This window comes from Lolium perenne, chromosome 7, assembly GCF_019359855.2.
Source record: "Lolium perenne isolate Kyuss_39 chromosome 7, Kyuss_2.0, whole genome shotgun sequence".
Classification (NCBI taxonomy): Eukaryota; Viridiplantae; Streptophyta; class Magnoliopsida; order Poales; family Poaceae; genus Lolium; species Lolium perenne.
In genome coordinates, this window is record NC_067250.2 from 288,888,383 (window position 1) to 288,913,500 (window position 25,118).

At 40.4% G+C, this 25,118-nt stretch overlaps 1 long non-coding RNA gene across 3 annotated transcripts; it reads left to right on the forward strand.

Annotated features, from left to right (window-relative positions):
• The first annotated feature begins 20,786 nt into the window (after nucleotides 1-20,786).
• LOC127326658 (uncharacterized) lies at nucleotides 20,787-24,742 on the forward strand. 3 transcript variants are annotated; one of them, XR_011749322.1, is made up of 4 exons: nucleotides 20,787-21,374; nucleotides 21,649-21,789; nucleotides 22,291-22,384; nucleotides 22,662-24,742. It is a non-coding gene; the product is annotated as an uncharacterized lncRNA (long non-coding RNA). The 3 variants fall into 3 exon arrangements; XR_011749323.1 differs by having other exon boundaries at nucleotides 21,659-21,789; XR_007868036.2 differs by having other exon boundaries at nucleotides 21,730-21,789.
• The last annotated feature ends 376 nt before the right edge of the window (nucleotides 24,743-25,118 follow it).

Here is a 25,118-nt window from a genome sequence, read left to right on the forward strand (position 1 = left end):
GTTTTACTTATGTGATCTCCGGAAACTCCTTGTCCCACGTGTGTAAAGGTGACAGTGTGTGCACCGTGTGAGTCTCTTAGGCTATATTTCACAGAATACTTATTCACTGTTATGAATGGCATAGTGAAGTGCTTATTTATATCTCTTTATGATTGCAATGTGTTTTGTATCACAATTTATCTGTGTGCTACTCTAGTGATGTTATTAAAGTAGTTTATTCCTCCTGCACGGTGTAATGGTAACAGTGTGTGCATCGTGTAGTACTTGGCGTAGGCTATGATTGTGATCTCTTGTAGATTATGAAGTTAACTATTGCTATGATAGTATTGATGTGATCTTTTCCTCCTTTCGTAGTGTGAAGGTGACAGTGTGCATGCTATGTTAGTACTTGGTTTGGTTATGTTGATCTGTTATGCACTCTAAGGTTATTTAAATATGAACATTGAATATTGTGGAGCTTGTTAACTCTGGCATTGAGGGTTCGTGTAATCCTACACAGTTAGTGGTGTTCATCATCCAACAAGAGGGTGTAGAGTCTAGCATCTATCTATTTATTCTGTTATGTGATCAATGTTGAGAGTGTCCACTAGTGAAAGTATGATCCCTAGGCCTTGTTCCTAAATACTGTTATCACTGCTTGTTTACTGTTCTACTGCATGTTTACTTCCTGCAATATTACTACCATCAACTGCACGCCGGCAAGCACTTTTCTGGCGCCGTACTACTGCTCATATTCATTCATACCACTTGTATTTCAATATCTCTTTGCCGAACTAGTGCACCTATTAGGTGTGTTGGGGACACAAGAGACTTCTTGCTTTGTGGTTGCAGGGTTGCATGAGAGGGATATCTTTGACCTCTTCCTCCCTGAGTTCGATAAACCTTGGGTGATCCACTTAAGGGAAACTTGCTGCTGTTCTACAAACCTCTGCTCTTGGAGGCCCAACACTGTCTACAAGAATAGAAGCACCCGTAGACATCAAGCACTTTTCAAGGCGTCGTTAGGGAGGAAAGGTAAAAGGCTCTCATACTCCGGTCCCAGGTAAAGTACTTTTCTGTTGCCGTTGTGTGTGTGCTCAAAGCTATTTCCTTTAGATCCTGCAATTGCATCTTTTTGTTTCTTGTTTACACTAGTTTGGCATAATGGACAACAGTGAGCTTCTTATTCTATTTCCTGATTTAAGACATGGATGGTTTGATGCGAAAATTAAAAAACCTATGGAACATATTAGTATGAACGCTTTGAACACCATTGTTGCTAATGATATGGAAAATTCTAAGCTTGGGGAAGCTGGATTTGATGAGCATGATATTTTTAGTCCCCCAAGCATTGAGGAGAAAATTTACTTTGATGATACTTTGCCTCCTATTTATGATGATTATAATGATAGTGATCTTTTGGTGCCGCCTACTATGGAGGATAAATTTTATTATGATGATACTATACCTCCTATATTTGATGATGAGAATAATAATGATAGCTACTTTGTTGAATTTGCTCCCACTACAACTAATAAAATTGATTATTCTTATGTGGAGAGTAATGATACTTTTATGCATGTGAATAAGAATGCTTTATGTGATACTTATATTGTTAAGTTTGTTCATGATGCCTCTGAAAATTATTATGAGAGAGGAAAATATGGTTGTAGAAATTTTCATGTTACTAAAACACCTCTCTATATGCTGAAATTTTTGAAGCTACACTGGTTTTATCTTCCTATGCTTGTTACTTTGCTCTTCATGAACTTGTTTATTTACAAGATTCCTATGCATAGGAAGCATGTTAGACTTAAATGTGTTTTGAATTTGCTTTTTGATGCTCTCTTTTGCTTCAACTCTTATTTCTTGCGAGTACATCATTAAAACTGCTGAGCCCATCTTAATGGCTATAAAGAAAGAACTTCTTGGGAGATAACCCATGTGTTTATTTTGATGTGGTTCGTAGCATAGAAAACAAAAAATTTCCTACCGCAAGACGAATAAATCCAAGATCTAATCTATGGAACACCCAAGATCTAATCTACCAAGATCGAAGCAATGATAAGATCATGTGAGACTAACCCTCGAAGATTCCAAAGCCTACAAGATTAGATCTCGTTGTTGATGTAGTCGATCGTCCTGTGCTGCAATCCGGCAGCACTTCCGTACTCGGTCGTGCGTACGGTGTCGATGAAGCCCATCCTCTCCCCGTTCCAGCGGGCAGCGGAGGTGTGGTAGATCCCCTCGGAATCCCAGCAGCACGACGGCGTGGTGGTGGAGGTGGAGGAGAAATTCCTGCAGGGCTTCGCCAAGCCTGCGCAGGAAGAAGGAGGAGGGAGAGAGGGGCGGCTAGGGCTTGGGGGGATGATGTTCTGCGCCCCAGCCCTCCCCTCCCTCTTATATAGGCGTGGGGGGCTGCCTTGGCCCCTCCTCCAAGCCTTTGGGTCGGCCAAAACAAGGGGAGGGGACTTCCCCCCAAGTTAAGTCCCTATTTTCAAGGGATTTGATCTTATCCACTTGGTACAGCCACATGGGCCTTGGGGGGCTGGTGTGCATGGCCCATGTGGGCCTATGCGACCCCTCCGGTCCATGTTGGTCGTCCGGGATAGGTGGGCCCCACTATGGTACCCTCCGGAACCTTCTAGAACCTCCGGTACAATACCGAAAAATCCTGAACTTTTCCGGTAACCCTGAAAATGACTTCCCATATATGAATCTTATTCTCCGGACCATTCCGGACCTCCTCGTGATGTCCCGGATCCCATCCGAGACTCCGAACAAACTTCGGTCTCCATCTCATATTCCGAATCTACTTATGCGACATCGAACCTTAAGCGCGTCACCCTACGGTTCGTGAACTATGCAGACATGGTCGAGACTCATCTCCGACCAATAACCAATAGCGGGATCTGGAGATCCATAATGGCTCCCACATATTCAACGATAACTTAGTGATCGATTGAACCATTTACATACGATACCGATTCCTTTTGTCACGCGATACTTTACTTGTCCGAGGTTCGATCATCGGTATCTCCATACCTTGTTCAACCTCGTTACCGACAAGTACTCTTTACTCGTTACCGTGGTATGTCATCTCTTGTGATCCAATCACATGCTTGCAAGCTAATCAGACGACATTCCACCGAGAGGGCCCAGAGTATATCTATCCGTCATCGGGATGGACAAATCCCACTGTTGATCCATATGCCTCAACTCACACTTTCCGAATACTTAATCCCATCTTTATAACCACCCATTTATGCAATGGCGTTTGATGTAATCAAAGTACCCTTCCGGTGTAAGTGATTTACATGATCTCATGGTCGAAGGACTAGGTAACTATGTATCGAAAGCTTATAGCAAGTTGAACTTAATGACTTGATCTCATGCTACGCTTATTTGGGTGTATGTCCATTATATCATTCATCCAATGACATAACCTTGTTATTAACAACATCCAATGTTCATGATCACGAAACCATGATCATATGTTAATCAACAAGCTAGTTATACAAGAGGCTTACTAGGGACTCCTTGTTGTTTACATAACACACATGTATCAATGTTTCGGTTAATACAATTATAGCATGGGATGTAAACATTTATCATGAACACCAAGATATAACAATAACTAATTTATTATTGCCTCTTGGGCATATCTCCAACAGTCTCCCACTTGCACTAGAGTCAATAATCTAGTTTACATTTATAAAGATATAACACCTTGGCCTTCTGGTGCTTATCATGTTTTGCTCACGGGAGAGGTTTTAGTCAACGGATCTGACATGCTCAGAAACGTATGTATTTTGCAATTCATTTTCGTCTCAACGCATCACTCATTTTCCAAATGAGTCGGCATATATGCTTAGTCCTCTGGTGGAACCTTAATTCCGTGGTCTGAAATATGTCACTAATATTGTCACACACAATATAGCTTCAAAGTTCTGACACTATCGGAACTACACCAAGTTCTCAAAGAACTCCTCGACTTAAACATCCTCAGTCATTGTCAAAACAATGACATACTCTGCCTTTGTTTGTAGAATCCGTCACAACATTTAGAACTCATCTAAATCTAGCATAGACTTATTCTAGCTTATTGTGCTACCTTTTAAACAACACTTAGCCTAATTGAGATTGCAATTTTTATTTTTATATGAGAGCAAACTAATATCGATACAACACCTTACAGCGATTTGTTTGTCATTACCCCATACAAAACTATATATATCCTTGGTTCTTCTAAAGCACTCAGGGATATTCTTACTGTTGTCCAATGATCATCACATGAATCATTCTGGTATATGTTCCTAACTCTTTAGAGCACAGGACATCTGATTGTGTACATATTATTTGTGATCTAAAATCACTCATGTGTTTTTACTCATTGAGTGTCAAATACACTCAAGTCTTGTTTAAACCTTCACATGAAAAAAAAACTTCTTAATACTTTTATATTGAACTACTTCAATATTCATTCTATGTACTTTAACTTAAACTTATTATGTGTTTCAATCTATCTTCATAGATCTTGACACTAAATATGTTTCAGTTCATATCCTTTCATTGAAGTTAATTCTCAATGAAATCTTCTAATCACATCAAGTACATGATTACATTATTTATAATCAATGATATGTCATCTACACAAAGTATTATAAATATGTCTCAGCGCTCCCACTTAATTTCTTGCAAATGCAAGCATCTTCATCGTTTCTGATGAAATCAAAACTCTTTGACTATTTCATCCGGTGAAGATTCCAACTCCGCGATACTCACTTCATCCAATTGAAGTTCGTATACCTATCTAGTATTCCACGGACTAGCAAAACTCTTTGGTTTGTATCTAGTATACATCCTTCATACACACTTCTGGTAAGGAATGTATTTCTGCCATCCTACTATCATATCTCATAAAAGAAATATGTAGCGATTACTAGAATAATCCACATAGACTATAAGCATTGCTACGGAAGATCTAATCTTATCGTAGTCAACTCTTTGAACTTTATCGTAAACAACTTTTTGACAAGTCGAGCTTCTTCAAGGATATTGCATCCAAGTCCATCAATTTTATAGATCTTTTTACTTTCAAAAAGTATTCACCTATCTTGGATTTCATGGCACATAGCCATTTTAATGGAGTCAGGGCCCATCATAACTTCTTTGTATGTAGTTGGTTTATCATTGTTCAAAATCAATCCTTTGTCCACAAATCATTTATTTGATCACAAAGTAAACCATACCTACAAGGTTCAATAGGTACTTCGATCTCCATGGCTAAAACACTTTGTAGTCATGGGAGCCATGATCGTCGTGGCCGCTTCCAGAACCATTTCCGATGCTGCGCTACTCTGATCATTATGCTCAGGTTCATAAACCTTATCAAGTTCTATTGTCCTCCCACTCAAATACTTCGCTAGAAAACAATTTCTTGGAAATAAGCAAGTAACATTAATAAACACTTTTGTCTTTTACTTCATAGTGGAAAGAATTCCCAATTCTGGGGTAACAACAAAGACATTCATCCGATTTTGGTTGTAAACTTATTTACTTATGCTATGCATACCAAAATTTAAGAAAGGACTATTAGGTTTTATACCCATGCCATAACTTGTATGGTGTCATTTCAACGGATTATGATGATGCTCTATTTAGTGTAAAAGCGGTAGTCTCTAAAGCATAATCCACAAAAATATAATGGCGTCATTTTATATTATCTCATCATTAATCCAACAAGGTTTGGATACGTTTCTCGGATACTCCATCATCACTATGATACTCCAAGAAACGTGAGGTTGTAGAACGATTTCATAACTCTCTTAGATATTTGCTAAAACTCGTAATTCAAATATTTCCACCATGATCCAATCATAGATATTTGATTTTTCTATTACGATGATTTCCACCTCATGCTGAAATTTATTTGAATCCATTCAAATGTTTCAAACTTCTTCCTTACCGAATATATCCACATATATATACTCAATTCATTGTTAGAAGTTTTCATGAAGTAGAAGAATCTTCCGCACACAACTATGCCCAGTGAACCATATACATCACCATGTATGTTTCCACTAAGTTAGTTGCCCGTTCAACTCTTGGCCTATGAACGGTATTTCAGACATTCTCTTTAGAAAAGATTTGCAAGCGCCAAACGATTCAAAAATCAAATGACTACAAAAATCCATTTGCATGGAGTTCCTTCATGCGTTCCTCTCTAACATGACCTAAATGGCGGTTCCAGAAATAAGTGGAATTCAAATCATTTGCCTTATGGCATTTTAGCGTCAGTGTTATGTATGTGTGCTTCACCATTAAGATTTATAATAACTTATCCATCGTCCATGGAGTAATGTCATAATTTGAACAACTCATTGTTTTCATTTGACCAGAGCAAAATAACAATTTATTAAGTTCTTTATTATAAATTCTAAGGGCTAGGTAGAATGCCAACGACAAACATAATAACACTTTATTATGTTCCAGACGTGCATTATTACCATATTCCTTATCAGTCACTTAGGCCATCGTATTCTTGTATTGCGTTGTATTGTATGACATCTCATACCAACCAATATGGTACAAATACCTAAGAATTTTATTATGTGACCAAACAAGGAATACATCCATAACATGTATATCATCTATATACACCTGAGCTAGACTTTCTAGTCTTTTTCTTTCTTTCTGCCAAAATATCTTTGTGGTTTCTCTTTTAGCTTTCCCCATTCTCAGAAAACACTTCACCTTCAATAACTTCTAGGTCCATTGGTCAAATATCAATAACCTTGAGGTTCTTACTTTGAAGTTGATCATCATATGACAAGTGTTCCAGACTTCACTATTAGTAACTTTGTAATATGATGAACAATTTCACTCATAATTTTATCCATCAAATCATGACGACTTTCCGAGACCATGTCTGTACATGCTAGTCTCGTAAAGTTTAACCTTAGTATTCGCATGTGCAAATCTGGCTTACACCCGTTGTATGCACACGTAGAATCTATCACACCCGATCATCACGTGATGCTTCGAAACGACGAGTCTTAGCAACGGTGCATACTAAGGACGATCACTTCATGGATATGCGAATATCGTTAGTGCCCAACTTAGTTGGAGGATTGGGACGCGTGGCGTCTTCAACCTTCGTACATTCCCATAAAACTTATGAGTTTATGTAGTCTCACTAGATTATATTCTATCATCTTGCAATAAGGTCTTAGATATCACATATATCTCATACCTCGCTTATTTCTGAAAACAAAATTTTCAGCTCCTTACTTTTCAAACGGATTTGAACTTCAAGTTTCATGGAGACAAGATGATTTTGTACTAATTGAAAACATTGCTCTTTGAATCAGCAATGTGAGGTTTACTAAAAGTTTTCATTAGGACTTAATCATATCTTGATTCTTTAACAATACGGTACCAGTCCGTAAAGTTACTTGTCAGACTTAACAGTATTTCTATCTCAATTACAAGACTAGCGCATGGTAGAAAACAGATGCCAATTCTACAAACTTTAATTCAAAATACTATTCAGACTATGTTCATGATAATTAGTTCATGTTTTAATCTAATTACTAATGAACTCCCACTTAATACAACATCCCTCATGGTTGTTAAGTGGTACACGATCCAAATCCACTACACCAAAACCGATCATCACGTGAGATGATGTAGCTTCAATGGTGAACATCAACATGTTGATCATATCATCCATATGACTCGTGTTCAACCTTTCGGTTTCTTGTGTCCCGAGGCCATATCTGTACATGCTAGGCTCGCCAAGCAAACCCAAGTATTTCCGCGTGTGCAACATGTCTTACACCCGTTGTATGTGAACGTAGAATCTATCACATCCGATCATCACGAGATGTTTCGAGACGACGAACTGTAGCAACGGTGCATACGAGGGGAGAACACTTTATTATCTTGATATTAATGTGAGGGATCATCTTATAATGCTACCGTCGCGATCTAAGCAAGATAAGATGCATAAAGGATTAACATCACATGCAATTCATAATATGTGATATGATATGACATTTCTTCTTGTGCTTTTGATCTCCATCTCCAAAGCACATGAGCATGATCTCCATCATCACCAGCATTGCACCAAGGTCCATGGCACCGCTTCATGGTTGTCCATCACTTATAGCTACTATAACAACTACTTGAAATAAAGCTATTACATGATGAATAGACACGCAGGTCTTAACAAATTTAAAGACAACCATTAGGCTCCTGCCGGTTGCCATAATACAACAATGAACATCTCATACATCAAATATAATCATCATCACATCATGGCCATATCACATCACCAAACCCTGCAAAAACAAGTTAGACGCCTCTAATTTGGTTTGCATATTTTACGTGGTTTAGGGTTTTCGAGTAAGATCCAATCTACCTACGAACATGAACCACAACGGTGATACTAGTGTTGATAATAGAAAGTGCAAATTGGAATCTTCACTACGGTGGGAGAGACAGACACCCGCAAAGCCACTTATGCAATACAAGTTGCATGTCAAGCGTGGAGCAAGTCTCATGAGACGCGGTCATGTAAAGTTAGCCCGGGCCGCTTTATCCTACCATCCCGCAAGATGCAAAGTACACAAACTAAAGCAACAAAAGCATCAACGCCCACAAAACCATTGTGTTCTACTCGTGCAACAGATCTATGCATAGACATGGCTCTGATACCACTGATGTGGTTCGTAGCATAGAAAACAAAAAATTTCCTACCGCAAGACGAATAAATCCAAGATCTAATCTATGGAACATCCAAGATCTAATCTACCAAGATCGAAGCAATGATAAGATCATGTGAGACTAACCCTCGAAGATTCCAAAGCCTACGAGATTAGATCTCGTTGTTGATGTAGTCGATCGTCCTGTGCTGCAATCCGGCAGCACTTCCGTACTCGGTCGTGCGTACGGTGTCGATGAAGCCCATCCTCTCCCCATTCCAGCGGGCAACGGAGGTGTGGTAGATCCCCTCGGAATCCCAGCAGCACGACGGCGTGGTGGTGGAGGTGGAGGAGAAATTCCTGCAGGGCTTCGCCAAGCCTGCGCAGGAAGAAGGAGGAGGGAGAGAGGGGCGGCTAGGGCTTGGGGGGATGATGTTCTGCGCCCCAGCCCTCCCCTCCCTCTTATATAGGCGTGGGGGGCTGCCTTGGCCCCTCCTCCAAGCCTTTGGGTCGGCCAAAACAAGGGGGGGGGGACTTCCCCCCAAGTTAAGTCCCTATTTTCAAGGGATTTGATCTTATCCACTTGGTACAGCCACATGGGCCTTGGGGGGCTGGTGTGCATGGCCCATGTGGGCCTATGCGACCCCTCCGGTCCATGTTGGCCGTCCGGGATAGGTGGGCCCCACTATGGTACCCTCCGGAACCTTCTAGAACCTCCGGTACAATACCGAAAAATCCTGAACTTTTCCGGTAACCCTGAAAATGACTTCCCATATATGAATCTTATTCTCCGGACCATTCCGGACCTCCTCGTGATGTCCCGGATCCCATCCGAGACTCTGAACAAACTTCGGTCTCCATCTCATATTCCGAATCTACTTATGCGACATCGAACCTTAAGCGCGTCACCCTACGGTTCGTGAACTATGCAGACATGGTCGAGACTCATCTCCGACCAATAACCAATAGCGGGATCTGGAGATCCATAATGGCTCCCACATATTCAACGATAACTTAGTGATCGATTGAACCATTTACATACGATACCGATTCCTTTTGTCACGCGATACTTTACTTGTCCGAGGTTCGATCATCGGTATCTCCATACCTTGTTCAACCTCGTTACCGACAAGTACTCTTTACTCGTTACCGTGGTATGTCATCTCTTGTGATCCAATCACATGCTTGCAAGCTAATCAGACGACATTCCACCGAGAGGGCCCAGAGTATATCTATCCGTCATCGGGATGGACAAATCCCACTGTTGATCCATATGCCTCAACTCACACTTTCCGAATACTTAATCCCATCTTTATAACCACCCATTTATGCAATGGCGTTTGATGTAATCAAAGTACCCTTCCGGTGTAAGTGATTTACATGATCTCATGGTCGAAGGACTAGGTAACTATGTATCGAAAGCTTATAGCAAGTTGAACTTAATGACTTGATCTCATGCTACGCTTATTTGGGTGTATGTCCATTATATCATTCATCCAATGACATAACCTTGTTATTAACAACATCCAATGTTCATGATCACGAAACCATGATCATATGTTAATCAACAAGCTAGTTATACAAGAGGCTTACTAGGGACTCCTTGTTGTTTACATAACACACATGTATCAATGTTTCGGTTAATACAATTATAGCATGGGATGTAAACATTTATCATGAACACCAAGATATAACAATAACTAATTTATTATTGCCTCTTGGGCATATCTCCAACATATTTTGCTACAGTAATTTTTTTTTGTTGAGTCTTGGAAGTTGTTTACTACTGTAGCAACCTCTCCTTATCATGTTTTTGTGCCAAGTAAAGTCTCTATGGTAAAGTTGATGCTAGATTTGGATTGCTGCGCAGAAACAGCATTGCTGTCTGTCACGAATTCGCGCAGAAGTCTCTGTAAAAAAATCAAAAAAATCTGCAAATTTACGTGTGTGATCCTCAGATATGTACGCAACTTTCATTATTTTTGAGTTTTTCTGTTTGAGCAAGTTAAGTGCCCCTTCCAGGTTCGTCTTTACGGACTGTTCTGTTTTTGACAGATTCTGCCTTTTATTTCGCATTGTCGCTTTTGTTAAGTTGAATGAGTTTCTTTGTTCCATTAACTTTCAGAAGTTTTGTGCAATGTCCAGAAGTGTTAAGAATGATTGTGTCACCTCTGAACATGTGAATTTTTGATTGTGCACTAACCCTCTAATGAGTTTGCTTAAAGTTTGGTGTGGAGGAAGTTTTCAAGGGTCAAGAGAGGAGGATGATATACTATGATCAAGAAGAGTGAAAAGCCTAAGCTTGGGGATGCCCCCGTGGTTCATCCCTGCATATTTCAAGAAGACTCAAGCATCTAAGCTTGGGGATGCCCAAGGCATCCCCTTCTTCATCGACAATTTATCAGGTTCCTTCTCTTGAAACTATATTTTTATTCGGTCACATCTTATGTACTTTACTTGGAGCGTCTGTTTGTTTTTATTTTTGTTTTTGTTTGAATAAATGCTTGTGTGGGAGAGAGACACGCTCCGCTGGTTCATATGAACACATGTGTTCTTAGCTTTTAATGTTCATGGCGAAGGTTGAAACTGCTTCGTTAATTGTTATATGGTTGGAATCGGGAAATGCTACATGTAGTAATTGATAAAATGTCTTGGATAATTTGATACTTGGCAATTGTTGTGCTCATGTTTAAGCTCTTGCATCATATACTTTGCACCCATTAATGAAGAAATACATAGAGCTTGCTAAAATTTGGTTTGCATAATTGGTCTCTCTAAGGTCTAGATAATTTCTAGTAAAGAGTTTGAACAACAAGGAAGGCGGTGTAGAGCCTTATAATGTTTACAATATGTCTTTTATGTGAGTTTTGCTGCACCGGTTCATCCTTGTGTTTGTTTCAAATAACCTTGCTAGCCTAAACCTTGTATCGAGAGGGAATACTTCTCATGCATCCAAAATCCTTGAGACAACCACTATGCCATTTGTGTCCACCATACCTACCTACTACATGGTATTTCTCCGCCATTCCAAAAGTAAATTGCTTGAGTGCTATCTTTAAACAATTCAAAAGTTATTACTTCTTATTTGTGTCAATGTTTTATAGCTCATGAGGAAGTATGTGGTGTTTATCTTTCAATCTTGTTGGGCAACTTTCACCAATGGACTAGTGGCTTCATCCGCTTATCCAATAATTTTGCAAAAAGAGCTGGCAATGGGGTTCCCAGCCCCGAATTAATTAACTTTCATAAAGTTACAAATAGACACTCCTCCATGGTATGTGATTGTTGGTCGGCACCCGAGGATTCGGTTAGCCATGGCTTGAGAAAGCAAAGGTGGGGAGGAGTGTCATCTAAATAAAACTAAAATAAAAAGGCACTCCTTCATGGTATGAGAATGTTGGCAGGCACCCGAGGATTCAGTTAGCCATGGTTTGTGAAAGCAAGGTTGGAAGGAGTGCCACCCAAAAATAAAATTTCATGGGAGCCGCTCTTTGAAAGTCTGTCTGACAAGGGGGTTAGAGTGCCCACTACCATTCGTTGACAACAACAAACACCGCTCAAAACTTTACTTTTTTATGCTCTCTTTATGTTTTCAAAACCAAAGCTCTAGCACAAATATAGCAATCAATGCTTCCCTCTGCGAAGGGCCTTTGTTTTACTTTTATGTTGAGTCAGTTCACCTATCTCTCTCCACCTCAAGAAGCAAACACTTGTGTGAACTGTGCATTGATTCCTACATACTTGCATATTGCACTTGTTATATTACTTTACATTGACAATATCCATGAGATATACATGTTATAAGTTGAAAGCAACAGCTGAAACTTAATCTTCCTTTGTGTTGCTTCCATACCTCTACTTTGAATTATTGCTTTACGAGCTAACTCTTATGCAAGACTTATTGATGCTTGTCTTGAAGTACTATTCATGAAAAGTCTCTGCTTTATGATTCATTTGTTTACTCATGTCATTACCATTGTTTTGTCACTGCATTCATTACATATGCTTACAATAATGTTGATCAAGATTATGTTGGTAGCATGTAAGAAATTATCATTGTTATCGTTTACCTACTCGAGGGCGAGTAGGAACTAAGCTTGGGGATGCTTGATACGTCTCAAACGTATCTATAATTTCTTATGTTCCATGCTACTTTATTGATGATACCTACATGTTTTATACACATTATATGTCATTATTATGCGTTTTCCGGAACTAACCTATTGACGAGATGCCGAAGGGCCGATTCTTTGTTTTCTGCTGTTTTTGGTTTCAGAAATCCTAGTAAGGAAATATTCTCGGAATCGGACGAAATCAACGCCCAGCATCTTAGGATCACGCGAAGCTTCCAGAACACCCGAGAGAGGCCAGAGGGGGGCCACAGGCCCACCAGACGACAGGCCGGCGCGGCCAAGGGGGGCCCGCGCCCCCCCTGTTGTGTCGTCGCCTCGTCGACCTTCCAACTCCGCCTCTTCGCCTATATAAAGGTCCCTGACCTAAAACCTCGATATGGAAAAGCCACGGTACGAGAAACCTTCCAGAGACGCCGCCATCGCGAAGCCAAGATCTGGGGGACAGGAGTCTCTGTTCCGGCACGCCGCCGGGACGGGGAAGTGCCCCCGGAAGGCTTCTCCATCGACATCACCGCCATCTTCATCAACGCTGCTGTCTCCCATGAGGAGGGAGTAGTTCTGCATCGAGGCTCGGGGCTGTACCGGTAGCTATGTGGTTAATCTCTCTCCTATGTGTTTCAATACAATAATCTCATGAGCTGCCTTACATGATTGAGATTCATATGATGATGCTTGTAATCTAGATGTCATTATGCTAGTCAAGTGGGTTTTACTTATGTGATCTCCGGAGACTCCTTGTCCCACGTGTGTAAAGGTGACAGTGTGTGCACCGTGTGGGTATCTTAGGCTATATTTCACAGAATACTTATTCACTGTTATGAATGGCATAGTGAAGTGCTTATTTATATCTCTTTATGATTGCAATGTGTTTTGTATCACAATTTATGTGTGTGCTACTCTAGTGATGTTATTAAAGTAGTTTATTCCTCCTGCACGGTGTAATGGTGACAGTGTGTGCATCGTGTAGTACTTGGCGTAGGCTATGATTGTGATCTCTTGTAGATTATGAAGTTAACTATTGCTATGATAGTATTGATGTGATCTTTTCCTCCTTTCGTAGTGTGAAGGTGACAGTGTGCATGCTATGTTAGTACTTGGTTTGGTTATGTTGATCTGTTATGCACTCTAAGGTTATTTAAATATGAACATTGAATATTGTGGAGCTTGTTAACTCCGGCATTGAGGGTTCGTGTAATCCTACACGGTTAGTGGTGTTCATCATCCAACAAGAGGGTGTAGAGTCTAGCATCTATCTATTTATTCTGTTATGTGATCAATGTTGAGAGTGTCCACTAGTGAAAGTATGATCCCTAGGCCTTGTTCCTAAATACTGTTATCACTGCTTGTTTACTGTTCTACTGCATGTTTACTTCCTGCAATATTACTACCATCAACTGCACGCCAGCAAGCACTTTTCTGGTGCCATACTACTGCTCATATTCATTCATACCACTTGTATTTCACTATCTCTTCGCCGAACTAGTGCACCTATTAGGTGTGTTGGGGACACAAGAGACTTCTTGCTTTGTGGTTGCAGGGTTGCATGAGAGGGATATCTTTGACCTCTTCCTCCCTGAGTTCGATAAATCTTGGGTGATCCACTTAAGGGAAACTTGCTGCTGTTCTACAAACCTCTGCTCTTGGAGGCCCAACACTGTCTACAAGAATAGAAGCACCCGTAGACATCAGCGCCGAAGGATGTCTAGGTAAGGGTCTATGGATTACCACCAGTTGCTTTGGATGACTCTCTTGCTCTTTGGGCTCTAGGGGATGTGTTTGGAAAAACTAGGGAGATTGACATAGCTTTTACTCGAGAGAACAATGTCCTTCGCATGCTTATTACTTGTTTGGACATTGCTATTATACCAGATACTTGGGATCTTAAGATTAAGAATGAATTCTTCAGATTGAGATTTGAAGTGGAGAGGGTGCAGCCTTCTGTACCTTCAGATGTTACTATGTCAGAGGCTCCTGTTGATGGTGGAGATGATGATCCTCAGGCTCATGATCACCATAAGAGAGATGAATAGACAGAAATATTAAGAGGATTAAAAATGTGGGGGAAAATGATGAAGACAAGGGTGGTGCTAATTCATCACCAAATTTGGGTGCCAATGGAGTGGGGATGAATGCAATGAATCTTCACAAGCAACTAGGTATGATAATCCGTGTGGTTTTAACAATAATTTATATGATACAAATGATTTGTGCTTAAGTCCTAAGTTCTTATATCAATCTTGGTATTTGCACCATCACCGTCCTCAAATAGAGTGTTTTCTACGGTCGCTCCATGAATAGCGCATAGCAGAGCCGCGCCTAATACTCCGGCAACTCCCATCATATGAAATGGGTTCAACGTCCAATTATGAAATCCTTGGAAGAAAATGATGAATCGAAATATTGCTGCTACGCCAAAACTCGGCGCAAAGAACCAACCAGATTGCCCCAGTGGATAAATAAGGAATACAGAAACAAAAACCGCAATTGGACCAGAGAATGAGATTGCATTATAAGGCCGCAAAGTGAGGTGGCGGACAGGGTAGGCGAGTGTATGCCGACTACTGTTTTAGGGTCACCTAACTTGCAACCTTCTACTCAAGCAAACCTGATGAGGAGCAAAGAAATTGAGAAGGGCAGTGGGTCGGCTGCACTCACGTTAATCAGGGAGTCGACGTCGATCCTACATGCGGCGGCTGGTTCGAGGCATGCAGGGGCGGGCCAGACCGCGCCGGCGTCGTGGGTCCGAGCTACGGCTCCCGCGAACGCATCAAGCCTGGCGCCTAAAGGCCAGCATACTGGCCCATCAGGGGCTCGGCCTGCCATGCATGGCTCGCCACCAAAGGCCATGCGGCCGATTTCCACGACGATCACGTCGATCACGCAATATAAGGTGAAAAAATCATCGTATGTATGTATTGCTAAAAATAATTGTGATATAAATTTTGAGCAAACAAAGTATGTTTTACAGGGAGGTTATGTACCTGTTTCTACTCCGGTTGGTATGAACAAGGAGGTGCCGAAGACAGTGCAGTGTACTCAAGAGAAAATTGTTGCTTTTGGGGGATTCAGGAGGAGGCGAGGCGCGAGGTGCGCTCGAGTGGAAGACTCCGGACTCAGCCTAATGCCGATATGACGCAAATGGAGAGGGCGATGATGATCGCAAAGAAACGTGCGGAGACGCCAGTGATAGGTATGTCTATACCGAAACCAACTTCCATTACTTCTTTTTCGGATGATCAAATTATTGACGATGCTCTGTTGTCGTTGGGGGTTTCTTTGGGCACTTCTCATTCTGATTGCATTAAGTCAGCTAAGTTAATAAAAGATTATGAGTTACATAGATCAATCACTATGTTAAAATGTATTGATCAATTGCCACAAAACCATGAAAATGCTTCTCTTTGTATGGCGGTTTCACGTGCGTCTGACTTATGTGATGATTTGGAAGCGGAGGAGGATTTTCTGAGAGATGATGATGTCGAGATTCCTTAGGTTATTACCAGGGAGAGAAAAGTTCGCAAAAAAAGTCGTATGACAAGAAAAATGTTAGGAGGAGTAACCGTACTAGAATCAAACCATCAAAATTACAATGACAAATCTTAAAGGTATGACGTGGAATAGTGAAGGGTTTAAAGATCCGGGAAAACATTTGTTTGTGAAGGAATCGATAAGGGAGTATGACCTCGATTTTATTGCTTTGCTAGAGATAGGACGGTCTAATTTTGAGGTACATTTGTTACGAGATTTAGCAGCGGGTAAAGATTTTGCATGGTTCTATTTGCCGCCACAAGGGAGGTCTAGATTAACACGACCACTTTGGTGGTTAATAGGGTAGATAGTGGAGACTACTGTGTGAAGTTGTCTATCATTTCTAAAATAGATGATTTTCAGTGGCTTGTTATTAGCCGGGGATTTCAATATTTTGAGAAAACCAGAGAATAAAAGTAATGATAACTTTAATCCCTGTTGGCCATTTATTTTGAATGCGATCATTGAGAATCTTAATTTATGAGAAATTGCTTTGTCGGGGCGGCAATATACTTGGGCAAGTAGAAGAGAAACTCCCACATACGAAAAATTAGATAGGGCGCTTGCGAGTGTCGAATGGGAACAGAAATTCCCTTTGGTCACTGTCCGGGCTTTGCCTCGCTCTGGATCTGATCACACTCCACTTTTGATTGATGCGGGGATTCAGGCACATGTAAGTAATAAGCCGCGTTTCTCGTTTGAGTTGTCTTGGTTACAACAAGAGGGGTTTTATGAGCTCATAGCAACTGAATGGGCGGCCGGCCCCGTTGGAAAAACTCCGATCCAAACTAGGCAAAATAAGATTAGGCATTTGCGTCAATTTTTACGTGGTTGGGCAAAGAATGTAAGCGGAAAATATAAGAGGGAGAAGGAACGGCTTTTGAATGTTATAGACACGTTGGATATTAAGACGGAAACGATGCCGCTATCACTTGTGGAGCGCAATGAATTAAAACTAGCCAATGAAAATTTAAATAAGCTCCGATGAGAGGAAGAGATTAAGTGAGCGCAAAGTGCTAAAGTAAAGTACATTCAGGAAGGGGGCGATAATACCAAATATTTCCACCTCATAGCCAATGGTAAATATAGAAAAAAATAAAAAATTATCAACTTGAACAAGATGAGGGTACCATTGTCGGGGATGATAATCTAAGGGTATACATTTCAGAGTATTACAAAAAGTTATTTTGTAATCCAGAGCCTAGTTCGGTCACGTTGGATGAAAACAGAACTGAGATATCCCGCAATTGTCGGTGGAGGAGAATCGAGTGTTAATTGAGAACTTCTCGATGGAGGAGGTTCATGATGCTATTTTTCAGATGGAACATAATAAATCACCTGGACCAGATGGCTTCCCTCGGAGTTTTCTCAACATTTGGGGGGGGGGGGGGGTTATTAAAAATGATCTGATCGCTTTATTTGACAGCTTTTAGAAAGGGGATTTTCCTCTGTATAAGTTAAATTTTGGGGTGATTACTTTACTGCCTAAAAAGAAAAATGCAACTCAGATTCAACAATATAGGCCAATATGCTTGCTCAATGTGAGTTTTAAAATATTTACTAAAGTTGCGACAAACCGTATTTATGAGGTAGCTCAAAAAGTGATTAGACCTAAACAGATAGCGTTTATCCCTGGAAGACACATTCTAGAAGGAGTGGTAGTTCTCCATGAGACAATACATGAAATGCAGAGAAGGAAATTCGATGGGGTGATTTTTAAAATTGTCTTTGAAAAGGCGTATGATAAAGCTAAATGGCCCTTTCTGCAACAAGTTCTTCGTATGAAGGGATTTGATTCCATTTGGTGCGATAGAATAAAGCAATTTGTGCAAGGTGGGAGTGTTGGTATAAGAGTGAATGATGTTATTGGGCATAATTTTCAAACTAGGAAAGGATTACGCCAGGGAGACCCTTTATTCCCAATTATTTTTAATATTGTCGCTGATATGTTAGCGATTCTTATTGCTAGGGCTACGAATGAAGGTAAAGTGGGGAGTTTGTTGCCTCATCTGATTGACAGGAGAATCTCCATTTTGCAGTATGCGGATGATACAATTTTGTTTTTGGAACATGATATTGCTAAGGTTGTTAATATGAAACTAAACCTATGCATTTTTGAACAACTACCGGGTTTAAAAATTAACTTTCACAAGAGTGAATTTTTACCTTTGGTAAGGCAAAGGATATGGAGGACCAATATAGACACATTTTTGGGTGTGAGTCTGGAACTTACCTTTAAAATACTTGGGGATTCCGGTACATTATAGGACATTGCGGAATGCGGAGTGGAACCCTATTGAAACTCGGTTTACCTCCAAATTGGGGTGCTGGCGTAGTAAATTGTTGTCTTATGGTGATAGGTTGGTTCTGATTAATTCGGTTCTTACAAGTCTTCCTATGTTTATGCTCTCCTTCTTGGAAATCCCAATTGGGGTGAGGAAGAGGTTAGAATATTATAGATCAAATTTTTTCTGGCAATCTGATTAACACAAGAAGAAATATAGATTATCTAAATGAAATATTTTGTGTAGAACGAAGGATCAAGGTGGGTTGGGAATCGATGTATTGGAATTAAAGAACAAATGTTTACTAAGCAAATGACTGTTTAACTTCTTTCAAAGGAGGGTATGTGGCAGCAGCTCTTATGTAACAAATACCTTAAAAATAAAACATTAGCATAAGTAGAGGTTAAACAGACTGATTCACCTTTTTGGAAGGGTCTCATGCATGTTAAAGAGGATTTCTTCTAGAGAGGTTTTTTCAGAGTGGGGGATGGAACATCTGTTAGGTTCTGGGAGGATGTGTGGTTGGGAGATACGCCATTATCTCATCAATATCCGGCATTGTTTAATATCGTTCAACATAAAAATGTGTTAGTATCGACTGTGTTTGCTACTGAACCTATTAATATTTTTTTTAGAAGAGGTTTGAACGATAATAAGTGGGTGCAATGGTTACATCTATGCCAACGGTTAATTACAATTAACTTAACATCTAAATCTGACAAGTTTATTTGGAAGCTTACTAATTCGGGTATTTTTTCAGTTAAGTCTATGTACCTTGATTGGATGAATGAACATACTATTTATCTTCGCAGATATCTATGGAAGTTAAAGATTACTTTGAAAATTAAAAAAATTATGTGGTTCCTTAATAATAAGGTGCTTCTAACTAAGGATAATTTAGCTAAACGGGCGTGGAAGGGATGTCAAAAATGTTGTTTTTGTGATTCCATGGAAACCGTTAATCATCTGTTTATTGATTGCCCTTTTGCGAAGATAATATGGTGTATGATGTACCTTACTTATAACATTCCTCCACCAGCTAATATTAATAATATGTTTGGTAGATGGCTGAATGGTGTGAGGAAAGAGGATAAACAAAAAATTCGAATTGGTGTTTTGGCCCCTTGTTGGGCTATTTGGAGGACTAGAAATGATATTATCTTTAACAAATAAAGTGGAACTAATTTTTTTGCAGGTTATCTAGCGAGCTGCTCATTCAATTCAGCTATGGGTTTTACTTCTCCCAGTGGAGCAGCGGGAGGTTATGGTTATTGGATGCAACCGGATGCTAGTGGTTGCTCAGGACTTCTTTTTCCAGGCTACTGGGTGGCGGCATCTTAATAGAATAGCAAATGCATAGCTTTTCTGTTTGCCATATTTTCAATTGGTTGATTCATGTATCGACCTTAGCCTTTCCGTGATTGTAATAAGTGATGATGGATCTACTGTGACTTGATACTTTGTTTTTTAATAAAGCAAGCCGTGTGCATCTATTGATGCAGGCTGGGGCTATGCTCCTTTATCGAAAAAAAGCTTTACGGCACATATACCAGACCAAAATCACTAATAGTTAAATTTAGTAAACCATATGTAATAGTTAAAACCAACAAGCTAAATTTAGTAAACACTCTTTTTAACTGATAAGAAGTGTCCACTTCACTGTAAGACACCAGTACACTGAACATAAAATATGAGTTATTTGGATGGGACAGTAAATATACAAAATTACAGAGAACAGTGAATTGCTCACAGCGTTAGATTTCAAACATAGCATACAAAGCAAATATAATGTCCAGCTTACCTAAAATCCGGCGTGTCGTGTGGAGATGCCACGGCCGCGTTCTCCGGCGTGTGGGCGGTGAGGCGTTGGGGGGAGATCTGCCAGAAGTATATCTACACTACTTAAAAAGGAGGAACATGTTCCCTATTCTGCCACCAACTACCACTACTACAAAAGATTTGGTCGTCGTAACCTTCCACCCGCGCCACATGGGCCGCACCAAAACACCTAGGACACTTCCGCATGGGCCAGAAATCTCGCCCCAGAATGAACGTCTGTGGAAGCCCACTAATTCCTCTCCTTGACTCCTTCCCTAATTGCGCTCCTCCTTCACTACCGCACGGTTCCAATCCCTCTGACGCCTGCCCTTGCCCTCGTGATCCCTTTCTTGCTCCCTCTCCCTCGCAGCCGCCCTCCCGGCAATCACGGAAGCGCCCCTGCCACTGCCGTCCTCCACTGCACGAGCGTCGCCGCCCTGGCCTCCTCTGCTGTGTGCGGGAACTCGCCGCGCCCGATTTGCCACCACCACAAGCGAAAGAGGGATCAAGAAGCGAGATCCATATTGAACCAATCTCGCCGAACCTTTCCCGGTGGAGATGCAGCAGAAGAGACGGAACAAGATCGTGCTAACTGTGTTGCTGCTGACGGGGGCGGCGGTGCTGATCGTGGGCACGCTAGAGCTGTTGATACCGACGACCTTGACGTATTGACGTGGCTGTGAAGCTCAAGGAATCACAGGAGAAGATGCGCAACAGATCATCTCCGACTTCTTTAAGGTCTACCAGTTCGAGAAGCTCTTCGCCAAGCGCAGCTACCCCGTCGGATGGACCTCTACGCATTCCTTGGCCACGTTGGTGCCAAGGCATCATGTGATTGATAGTCCATTTACTCATCTTCTCCGATGGTCCAGATGATGAATTGTTGGGGCCACTGTGCTTCGCGTAATTTGATATCCTGCAAGGTAAGTGTCCCGTTCTTTTAACTAACTATTTGTTAAATTTTCAGTTCTTGTGTGCATTTGGTGGAGCTTGTTCAATTACATCCTCCTGATTTGCTTTTGTCTGCCCTTGGAAAGTAACAGCCTGTTACGTCCATGCCTTTTCATGCCTAAATGTAGACTATTATATCAGAACATGGGATATATGAAAATGACATCTTTAAATTTCATAAATTAGTAGTAGCTCTGAGCCTCTTGAGTTCCAACAAGCATTGATTGCAGGGCTGTTGAAAAGCAGGTGATTGCAGGGCTGTTGAAAAGCAGGTGAGGGGCACTTTGGTTAGTTGTGCCTGATGGGATTCTTCGATTATGATTGCAGGGCTGTTGAAAAGCAGGTGAGGGGCACTTTGGTTAGTTGTGAACGATGAACAATTTTCAGGTATATTTTCTTGGCATGATCTAATGAATGAATAATATATAGCTGCTCTAAATTTTTATAGTGTTTAGTTCCAATTAGCTCCAATTCTTCGATTATGATTGCTGGGCTGCTGAAAAGCAGGAGCTCTTTCTTTCTGTTGCTTTATTACTTGAAAGCGGTTCTTTATTGTTGGCGTCTCACTCCTTTTGGACATGTTAGCAAGTGAGGCGACTCGTTGATAGGATGCCTGCTGTTGTGTAACAAGAGTCCTTTTTTTACTACATGTAATTGTTTTCAGTGTATATAAATTGAGTTATATCGGTTGATGCACAAAAAAATAGTTTCGGGTTTGCAGAATTTGTATGTATTTTGGCGCTCTGGGTTTGCATACCAGGTGTAATATTGTTTGCAAGAAGTTTAATATTTCGCCACGTTTATCTATTTCGCCACGTTTATCCATTCTCAGTGTATGTGATCTGATTTAGTTTGCCTAAAACTGATCAGCATATATGTTCATTCTAGGGAAGAAAAGTGAGTTCAATACTTCAAATGCTAAATTTAGGCGTACCGCGTACGTCATGTGCTCGATGGACTGGAGTGCCCATGATAAGTCGAGGTACGACATGCTAGAAATAGCTTACCATGATGCATGGCTTGAAGTAAATAATCCTGGTTTTGCAAGTTTTGCAGTAATTACCTATTGACTGTTTGAGAATGCATATTTTTCAGAAGGAGATGATTTGTTCTATTTCTATTGTTAATTAATGGAGTTAATGTTTCCTAAATAATTGAGTATGAAACACACTCTTTGGTATTATCCCATCTATATGTTGGTTTGATTCTATGGTCAACTACTTTGCTGGGAAATCTTATCTTCAACAACGTGTTGCAAGTGAGGATGAGGAGCAGAGTCGGCGAGAGCTCCAGGGGCCACAGCTGAGGTGGACAGGACGAGTGTCGCAGGAGGCAGCGATGAGGTCGTGCAGATGAGGATGAGAGATTCAGAGGATCGAGAAGGATTGAAAGAGCTGGTAGATGGAGGTGGAAGAGATAGGGATGTGAGGGAATTGAGAGAGTTGAGAGCAGGGAATATTATTTCTCCTATTTTCACTTGCTAATAGGGTTGCAGATTTGCTGCAGAAAAAAGAACTGTAGGCATCTGTTAGTCATATAATCAACAACCAGCGGCCAGTCTGAGAGCAATGCAAAACTGGTTGATGCCTCGATGTTGGCCTTGCGTTTATGTGATAGGTCAAGACAGCTGACATGGCCTGCAGTTACACTCCCGAGAAAAATAGATTGCATTTAAAGCCTCGATCATGCTTGGTTCAGGCCGTAAATTATGGTGGCTGCTAGATACTTGACATGGTCCACCATAGTTTTTGGTTGCAAGTTGTAGCGCTTCTGCAAGTGTACAGTATGAGCATAAGATCATATGGCTTATTTTTGTACTCAGGTCAGAAAAATTATGTAGTAACTGGATCCTGGTCCAGTAGAGATTTATCGTTAGTGGAGGTGCTTGTCTTCCTTTTGGCACTTACACTTCCAGTCAAAGGATGGGATCATCCACATCTAATGATTTATTTGACACAATGCTTTAGTGTTAACTGGTCATGTTAATGCTATGTTATAAATGTTTTTTTGCTTCGATTTTCAAGGGGCGATGCGTAGTGGGACAATGCGAACGTATGCTGACCCCAGTGCCATGGAGCTGTCATTTTGCAGCAAGGTTCCCTTTTACATGACCCTTTCAGTTGTTATTGTGATTCTGAATTCTGCTGTGTTTAATTCAGTTCATGCATCAAATATTTTATCCCGTTCAATAACTGTCCCCACACATGTATAGGATACTCTGGTGAAGTTCTATTATGTAGATACCAGGTACAACCAAGGGTGTTCACTTACACTGTTTTTTCACGAACGAAACTTGCAAAAGGTTTCCTTTTTTATACTAACCATTAATTTTAGTTAATATATCCGGATCTCTTGAATTTGGCTTATTAAACTCAGTATATCAGTTGAATGGTGCATAAATTTCAGAGATAGTTTTGTTCCTCCAATTGCATGTTTTATCTATTTTGAAATAGAAAGTACATCATTTTCTCGTTTCCATGGGGAAACATATATCTGGTGCTCATATTTGACTTTTGAGTATAGCCCTTGCTTCTTGCACTAGATTACTTTTATATTATGTTGGCTTAGTATATAGAAGTGCTTCCGTGGAGAAAACTTGAACACCTCTTAGTTCAAGGAAATTATTTGACTGTCTTGGTACCGCATAAGTACTTGGTTGTTTTTTATGTTTGTAGAGAGTAATTATTACTGTTCGGACATTGTTATTACCTCTGCATCTGCGGTTCAACATTTCAATAATCGTTGTTCTCTTGATCCCTTTTTATGTGGCATAAATATTTTGTTGAAAGGATCCTTTTGTGGGCATTATGCTGGAAGAGATTGTTGCCATGATACACACGGATGTTCCAAGCGGGCAGTTAGAGCTGCATATTGCCAAGTATAAAACAGAGTGTAACATTTCAGCATGGTATACCTGCAGACAAGAGAATAATTATACTGAACATGTTTGATGATATTGTAAGTTATTGAAGCCTCGAAGTTTGAAGATTTTCTTAGATTTTTGATGCAGATGCAATTTATTCATTTGTCCAAAAAGAATGGAGAATATCTATGAGATAGAGTCAAAATATTTGAACGCCATTGGGTAACTTATCTGCATACTATTCATCTGAGTGTGAATATGTATTCTGCTCCAGGGGATCAATTGGACCAACATTTATAGGGCTTGAGATTTGTTTTATTGGTCATAGGATAGATAATAAGAATGGCTTCAGTTTTTTATGCACCTTACGTGTTTGTGGTATTGCATAAATAGGCATTAGTTTTCATACCAAGAGGATGTTAAGCTTTTCTTTCACAGCATGGGTGCACATGTTTTCTATCCAGTGAGGTGACTATACTCTGCAGCGTCATCAAATTTTGGGTCTCCATGTTGCAACTTATTTTCAATTTCGATTTTTTTGTCACAAATAAATGAAGAAAGAACTATAGTTCAAGGGAAAATCAAAGATATGTTGTGGGATGAGGCACTGACCCAGTTTTGTTGTTTTCATGTTGTTTAGCCACATTTAAGCCCATTTTTTATCCATACAACTAATTTTCCCTACACATTTTTTCTATTTAAAAAATTGTAGATGTATGCGGAACAGGTTGTATCCGGACTTGGGCTCGGAAGACTTATGGTGTTTATTGGTAGTTTTTTTGAGAATCTGGTAGGACATGGTGCAATGAATATGGAAAGTTCTCTATGATTTTTTTGGATTTATATTAAACTG